We start from the raw sequence: 8,796 nt of genomic DNA on the forward strand, positions 1-8,796 counted from the left end.
GCGCTTTCACATAACTTTCTTTTAATCACCTATTGACAGTTGGCTGCCTGATAAAATGTTCATATGCTGTCAGGTCAGTTACTGATTTAATGGCGGAACCATTTTGTCTTGAAGTGAAAGGTACCTCTCGGCAAATCAAATCGGCACAAAGGAACAATGCGTTACGTAATCTATTTCCTCTCCATTCTTATTAAAACCTCCTTGCCGGTATCCATCATGTTCATCGTTCACGGCAACATGAAACAGCAGTTACACGATATCACTGGATATGGTGTGGTTAAGGTCATGATGCAGTCATGTCTACAGTAGAATTCATCTCGACCTTTGCAGGACTTAAACCCCATTAAAAGCTATTACACCAAGATAACACTCATTGAAACAGCTCAACTGATTAAATCGGATCTTCTCTGGTTGTGCACATGTGTCTGTTTTCAATGTGCGATATCGCAATAAAGCTGGTATTACAGCTTCAGTTGGGTAACCGATTATAAAGGAAACGGAAGGAAACAATGGTATGTGCACCTTTGTTCACGAAATGAGACAATGCCCTGCTTTTTGTTAACCAGCATTCTTGAAAATGAGCAACATAATGATTGTGAATGACTTAACACGGTTTGGAAATAATTTCTTCATATTTTTGGTGTTATCTGTCGTTTACATATCCTTCCTAAAACACAAAAGTGCGACCCTCTCCAAACACCTAAATTAGCTAAAAATTTAGGACATGTTACAAAACTATATTTTCTAGAATTTCATAGAATAGTTTGAATGTAGCTTGTACCGTTTTTTTGTGGCATCCTTCAGAACGGAGCGGTCCGTTACCAATATAGCTCAATATTTTCGGTCAAATCTCCATTCAATTAACACGGGGAGTTGGCTAGCTATGAGCTAGCTATGCTTTGCCCTCACTCATATTCTACGAAAGTGCGACCCCTTCTGAACATCTAACCTAGCTGTAATTTTAGGTCATGTTAGAGAAATATATTTGCTAGAAGTTTGGAGAACAGTTAAAATATTGGCCGGTTATTTTTCACACAGTGATGTTAACTAGGCAAATGCAATATACTTCTTCATACACTATTTGTAAAGGTCGCGCGTCAATGGTGAGAGCACTGTGTATTGTGTATAGGAAAACGGACAGTAACTGCAGTATGTTACGTTCACTTTCCTTTCATGCTGTTACGGTGTTACCATTATAGTCTGTGTATGTTACATTAAAGTGAGTTGAAAGTCATTATAATGGAAGTCAGCGGCTTCTACCACCCTAATCCTAACCATATCCCTAACCACTAAACCTAACCATACCCCTAAACCTATAAACGCGGACCCTATCTTTAACCCTTACCTAACCTAATATTCATGTAACAATAAGCAGTAAATTTAATAGCATTTAACTGCATTCAATAGAGGGCACTATACTAAATTGTGATATAGTGAACGATTGTGGTATTGGGATTTGGAAATGATTAGCAACACCGAAGTCACGACAGGGACGCCAGCGGACACCGTCTGATACAGTTTGAATTTATAACAAGACAGAATAGGCCCGAGAAATATGGGGATAGGGGCGAAATTTGAAAGGAAAAAAATTAAACAAATCAATGTATTTTATACAATTTTTGAACGTAAACCTGATTTAAAAAAAACTATAGCTATCAAAGAACCTGAACCCTGGTGTGCGTTCAAGTAGTATTCAAACACCAAAACCGGTTAACGCTCAGAACAGATGGACCCTATGATATGGGATGGGTGCAGAAGCGTAGCCAGAACCTTTCAGAGGGGGCTAGGCAAATTTCGTATAATGACGTTTGTTCTCCTGAGATTTTTGACAGGCCTGATTTTTGTTTTATCAACATCTCTCTTTAGTTTTTTGTTTCATTGCCTCAACAATTCTAAAATCGCCAAATATGAAAACGCGCAGGAATTTTTAGGTCTTTGGGGGAAAAATGTGTACCTTCAATACGAAAGGTCAACATTTTTAAATGATCGTTGGCTTTTCATCCCAGCTACATACACTTTAAGTTTACTTTGAAGACTGTTATATATCAAAATATCACAAATGAAACAAAATATCAAATTTTAATAATTAGCCATAAAATTTGTATTCAAAATGCAATTCAATACGTGTATGTCTGATGTGCTCTCATTTCCCAGATAAAATATTGTGCAAACGTTGCTATCCGGGACGCGTTATTTCTTTCTGCAACCATAATGGGCCGCAATGCGATAACACATAGTGCATACGTGTAATTATAGGCCTATGAGGCTAGATATAACACGAGTTTATTACCATTATTATTTCCTCTTACTTAATAAAATAAAAAGCAATCGATAGAATTAAAATTCTACAACGGTTTTCCTGGGGGTTCGAACCCACAATCTATGTATCCATATAGCCTAATGCCTACACGACTGTGCTATGATTCGTTGTGCCAGAAAGGTGTTTGTTTATGATACTTATTGATTACGGAATAAAGTGCATACACACAATATACTATTACTAGTATATTAGTACTAATAAATACGTATATAATCCTAACCCTAACCCTAATCCCTAACCCTAACCCTAACCCTAACCCTAACCCTTACCCTAACCCTTACCCTAAACCCTAACCCTAACCCTAAACCCTAAACCCTAACCCTAAACCCTAACCCTAACCCTAACCCTAACCCTAACCCTAACCCTAACCCTAACCCTAACCCTAACCCTAACCCTAAACCCTAACCCTAACCCTAACCCCTAACCCGTACCCTAACCCTAACCATAAGACCCTAACCCTGACAATAATGAACCTTGCCTCGGACTATGCGGTTAGTGATATATTGCGGCCCATTATGGTTGCAGAAAGAAATTAAGCATCCGGGACAATTGCTTGGAGGGCAACTATATGTAAACCACTACGACATGACGCTTCTGAAAGATTTCGAGTCCAATGTTTATGAACTACCTGTAAGCAGGAAAACAAGAGGTTAATTGAAGGAATCAAAAAATCATGCGTCGGCCGGGAATCGAACCCGGGACAATTGCTTGGAAGGCAACTATGTTAACCACTACACCACCGACGCTTCTGCGGAATCGAGTCCATTGTATATTATAAACCATTAGCAGATAAAGAAGAGGTTAGTTGAAGGAATCTAAAAATTATGCGTCGGCCGGGAATCGAACCCGGGACAATTGCTTGGAAGGCAACTATGTTAACCACTACACCACCGACGCTTCTGCAGGACTCAAATCCATTGTATATTATAAACTATAAGCAGGTAAAGAAGAAGTTAATTGAAGGAATCTATAAAAAAAAACATGCGTCGGCCGGGAATCGAACCCGGGACAATTGCTTGGAAGGCAACTATGTTAACCACTACACCACCGACGCTTCTGAAGGAATCGAGTCCATTGTATATTATAAACTATAAGCAGATAAAGAAGAGGTTAGTTGAAGGAATCTAAAAAACATGCGTCGGCCGGGAATCGAACCCGGGACAATTGCTTGGAAGGCAACTATGTTAACCACTACACCACCGACGCTTCTGCAGGACTCCAATCCATTGTATATTATAAACTATAAGCAGGTAAAGAAGAAGTTAATTGAAGGAATCTAAAAAAAACCATGCGCGTCGGCCGGGAATCGAATCGAACGCCGTTAGGCTGAGTTCACATATAGGACTACTGTGTGAACTCAGCCTGATCGAATGAGCATACATTGTATAGCGAATACCGTATACAGTATATACTCCTATGTGAACTCAGCCTTAGTGCTAATAGCGCGCATTACGCTCATGGCCGCTATTGGCGCTAATAACGGTGCAAGCTATTTATGTTATTACATTTTGAGTATAGGCTGCGAATTTGCTCATAATATAAATATTGTATGGTAATTTTGATAATTGGTTTATCCGTTTATGATGTTATAAAGATATTACAAAATGAGATTTCCAAAAATGAGAATGCATAACTACATGCATGACCTGATATTATATAGTCTTAGTACACGTCTTTGGGCTTGATTGTCACAGCATATGAAAAACACCATAAAAACGCAAGTTTTTGGCCCATATTTCCAAAAATTGGCCAAAAATTAAAATTGAACTTTTATTGAACTAATTAAAGGAATATAATTTATCTATGTTTGATTTGACGAAACATGATAATATTTTTTTAATCCAAAACAATTAGTGCTGTATTTTTCTGGAATGAGAAGTACTCGAGAGTCTACACGGTTGTGAATAATTTTACTCGATAACCATTTTGACCATTCGTTAATTGATTCGATTAATAATAGTTTTGGCGGATGTATTTAATTAGAGCGATGTAAATTTTACTAAAATCTTGTAAAATAGACATGCGTTTATGAAGAATCCATATGGAGTGTATATTTTAAACATGTTAGCCTAACTGCTTAAAAAAAGTAGAAAAGAAACGAAAAAACAAGTATTAAAAGGATATAAAATAGTGAACAAAAAAGAAAAAGCAAGAAGCAGAACAATGAGATAACAGGGAATAAAATGGTATAAATATAATACCTAATACTAAATAGTCGTTCCATTTGAAATAATTCCGCGTAATTGCTTATAATCATTTAGTCATATGAAAATCATTGCTCGGAATTAAAATTATTTTTCTGGGCAAAATAATTTACTAAGCGGGCATAGTGATGGCAAGAATGTGTTCAGAAACGTTATGTTTAGAATAATGGATCTCAGATGTTTAGAAATTAAACACCATCACTGACCAATGTTCAGAAATTTGACACATGATGTTTAGCTTCTATAAACGTGTTTACAAAGTGATGGCAAAATTGTGTTTAGAAAAGTGTTTAATCGCTAAACACTGTTTTTGCAGTGTACCTCCCTGGAAAATGTGCCTAATACAATGTTAAATAAAAAGGAAACGAAGATAGAATCATAAAAAAAAGAAAAAAAAAAAAAAAGAAAAGGGTCAATCCTCCAATTTGCGGTGAACATGGAAGAAAATGATACTTCAAACACTAAAAATAGTGTGAGGCCAAAATATGTGCGTCGGCCGGGAATCGAACCCGGGACAATTGCTTGGAAGGCAACTATGTTAACCACTACACCACCGACGCAGCTGATCATGTCAAGTGGTTTACAGTTTATAAAACTCTGTCATGCGTGCTATATCACTGTTAAAGCTGTGCTGTTAAAGTGACTGAACATACCTCCATGTCAGTGGCAATCGTGATATACTTCATAGTATGTTCTGTATGCAACAATATTTTTTTGGCATTTTTAGACCAGGAATTTAGACAAACTTTCAAATAATAAAATAAATTTGCAGTAATCTATTAATTCATGAAAAACTTTCATTTAACCATTCAAGTTTGACAACTTGGCTGTATTTTAGAGCAATTCAAATTATACTAATTTCTTATAATAAAAAAAAAGGTCATGCGTTTATCAGGTCAATCAGGAAATTCCTATTGAGGGTATTTTAACCATGTTATGTTAACCTAACTAACAAACGAACAACTTGAGTATTGTGTTTTGGGACCTCCCCATTTACAAGTGTCCATTCATTCATTCATATTTATTTGGCAAAAAGCGACATAAAATTGTGTTTTTAGTGTAATGCGCCCTTATGCAGCCACGTCAACAGCGCGATTACAGTATGGTTTAAGGTGACGCGGAGAGCTTCGTCATATCATCTTCCAAATCTCTACATAGCGCTGCATGTGCATGTACATGCAGGTCGTAGGAATTTAAAATCTTAGAGGTTGTAGTTTCAGTTCAGTAGACCTTGCGTTTTTAAATGAGTGAAAATTATGAAATAGTTTCGTTTCGAAGTTCGTCTACCTCATGATTAATAGTAACTAGGCCTAAATGGTAGTAACTAGGCCTACCAAAAAACAAAAAAAAACTACCTTAAAAACCAGGCCCCAATAATCAAAGTCCATGGTTATAAGAATTTACAGGTCATCATAACCGTTATTTATTAAGGTTTTGTAACAAACAAAATATGCTAAATAACCAAAATGAACAAGCCGGAAAAACCCGGGACACACGAAAATTTATAAGCCTACAAATTTGAGGGAAGGGTGTGCAAACGCAAACTTTTCGTCCGAAAATGTTTGAATTCCATTTCTTCTATTCCCCCGACGTTATAATCAGTATCTCAAGTCGCTAGAACTACACTTAACTTTTGAAATTAAAAAGTTTCAGATTAATGAAAATTATAAAAAATAATTAGCATTTCATTATTTAGACCCACGCAGAATCCCGAAGGAGTCTGGCATAAGCGAAAGCATTGCAAAAGTTCAACATTGTATTCAATTAATTTCTTTTAAAAGTTGCAAGCAGACATTCAAATGACCTTAAATTTGACCTTAAACTTGACAATGTTTTGACCAACTGAGCGAGGTTTTCATGGCACAGACAACATTTATGTTGGGCGTTTTTGTTTGTTTGCTTTTTGAGGGGTGGGGGTTCATACTCACGGTTTGTGAAAAATGCTTTCAGTTCAGTCCACTGCGCGGCGCGGGTGCGAATATGATGATTTTGATTCTTAATTAAAACTTTAAAACCGTTTGGCTTGCGAAAAAAATCACCGCCAATTTTACACTCCCCGCGGGATTCATATTCTGAAAATATCCGCGGAATGTGTACATAGGCCTATATACAGTCCCTTATAAAAATTGTGCAAACGAGAAGGAAGCCCGTTTGTCAGTGGTTTCAATTGCAACAAAAAAAATCAGTTTTTTTGTGGTTTTTTGGTCAAAAAAGGTCCAAATTTTGGGGGAAAAAGTCCACGTTTCCCAAAATCACCCCCCCCCCCAAATCATGCGTACGGGCCTGGTTAGAACTATAACCCTATCAACTGTTTTTAGTACAGTCATTTTACTTGTTTTGAGAATTGTTCGACAATTTGTTCTTAAATTTGTTTAATTTTTATCTATTTCAAACTTCTTGTTCTTTGTTTTTAAGGTTTCTATATACTCCTCGATACTTTTTGGTACATGAGTAATACATTGGTCGCAGGTCGAAATTAATTAACTTAATTTGACCCCTTAACGTTAAACAAAAACCAAATTTACCCTATTCTTCGTATCGCCAAAAAAAATCCCAAAATAATGTAGACCGCAAGATTTTTTAGGAGGGTACGGGGATGTGCGGTAGCTTTGTGGTGCCTTTTCAGGCTTATTAGGATAAACTTTGGTGCAATTTTATGGGGTGAATTTTCATAATTTTCAGGCTCCATAAAGCTGGAAAAACTGCTTATTCGTCATTGTTTTTTAAGCAAATTTTCCATGATTTTATTTTTGGATATGCCCCTATGTTTTCGGGATCCAGACCGGATGATCCCTACCCAATAGACATTAATGGCGTCCAATACAAAATGAAGTTACCCCGGGGTTCATTTATTATCGTCAAATAGATCATAAAAAAGACCAACAAGAATTTTATTTTAAATAGGCCTGCAATGTTGTCACGACCACAACAATGTTGTCACAACATTGCAGCATACAAGGAAGTCATCCTCTACAAGTGACACAGAGGCCTAGGAAGTTCGTCTACCTCATGTTTCAATTCGAGTTCACACAATTAATGATACTGAGACCGGACCGGGAAGTTCGTCTACCTCATGTTTTAAATTCGAGTTCAAACCACTACACACGGACCGGGGGCTGATATAGGGCGATATTTGAGACGGGAGACCATGGTTTGGTAGTCAGTCGCCCTCATTTTGTCACATTTGCTTTTCTGATGTCATAAATTCTGACCAAAATTATATTTCTCACGGAATTACCACCTCCTCTCAAACTGGGTTTATTTTGTATCAGATCTCTGATTTTGTATAGCCTACTAGGCCTACTCTAATTTCGCACTATTCATTAAAAAAAATTAGAACCCCTACTCATTTATTTTTGATCATGTTCTATTCGCTTCGATGAGATATACAGTTCATTTTGATTAGAAATTAGATCAAAATCGATAGTTTCCGTTTTATTTTATCAAGTAAGTAGGCCTATTCAAATTGACAAGATCTCTAACTCATTATTTGACAAGATTACCAATTTCATTTTTACAAGATTCTGACAGAGACAAACTATTCTCTTTTTGTTGTCATTTTTGACAAGACAAACAACTCAAATTTGATAAGATGGGTCATTTGTGACAAGAGCCTATTCATTTTTTAAATGACAAGGCAATCTTATCAAATTTGATGAGTTTCTTGTCATTTTGATGAGAATGTCCGATTCATTTTGAATAGTTTCCCTTCAGTCTGAATAGTTTCCCTTGTCAAATTTGATTTCTATTCAAAAATGAGTAGATCTTTTTAAGAGTGTAGTATTATCGCCTACTAGCTACTATATTGTACTTCCTTAGATAAATGGACTGATTTCGCGAAAATTAGAGCAGAGTTCCTTAAGGGGCACTTCGTGATCAACAGTCTCATCATCTCCCCCAACTTACTCCAGAAAAGATATAATTATAACATAACATAGCATTTTGACTATCATCAACTATGATGATGATGAAAATGATGATGAAGATAATGATGAAGATAATGATGAAAATAATGATGAAGATAATGATGAAGATAATGATGAAGATAATGATGAAGATAATGATGAAGATAATGATGAAGACAATGATGAAGATAATGATAAAGATAATGATGAAGATAATTATGAAGATAATGATGAAGATAATGATGAAGATAATGATGAAGATAACGATGAAGACAGTGATGAAGATAATGATGAAGATGAAGATAATGATGAAGATGAAGATAATGATGAAGATGAAGATAATGATGAAGATGAAGATAATGATGAA

General features: G+C 36.1%; 5 non-coding genes across 5 annotated transcripts; all 5 read right to left on the reverse strand.

The window, feature by feature from the left end:
* Positions 1–2,994: 2,994 nt before the first annotated feature.
* Positions 2,995–3,066, reverse strand: Trnag-ucc (transfer RNA glycine (anticodon UCC)). Its single transcript has one exon. It is a non-coding gene; the product is annotated as a tRNA-Gly (tRNA).
* A 79-nt stretch (positions 3,067–3,145) lies between these two features.
* Positions 3,146–3,217, reverse strand: Trnag-ucc (transfer RNA glycine (anticodon UCC)). Its single transcript has one exon. It is a non-coding gene; the product is annotated as a tRNA-Gly (tRNA).
* Positions 3,218–3,302: 85 nt separating this feature from the next.
* Positions 3,303–3,374, reverse strand: Trnag-ucc (transfer RNA glycine (anticodon UCC)). Its single transcript has one exon. It is a non-coding gene; the product is annotated as a tRNA-Gly (tRNA).
* Positions 3,375–3,454: 80 nt separating this feature from the next.
* Positions 3,455–3,526, reverse strand: Trnag-ucc (transfer RNA glycine (anticodon UCC)). The gene has a single exon. It is a non-coding gene; the product is annotated as a tRNA-Gly (tRNA).
* A 1,486-nt stretch (positions 3,527–5,012) lies between these two features.
* On the reverse strand, positions 5,013–5,084 carry Trnag-ucc (transfer RNA glycine (anticodon UCC)). Its single transcript has one exon. It is a non-coding gene; the product is annotated as a tRNA-Gly (tRNA).
* Positions 5,085–8,796: the final 3,712 nt, after the last annotated feature.

The sequence above is a fragment of the Amphiura filiformis genome, chromosome 5 (assembly GCF_039555335.1).
Source record: "Amphiura filiformis chromosome 5, Afil_fr2py, whole genome shotgun sequence".
Taxonomy (NCBI): Eukaryota; Metazoa; Echinodermata; class Ophiuroidea; order Amphilepidida; family Amphiuridae; genus Amphiura; species Amphiura filiformis.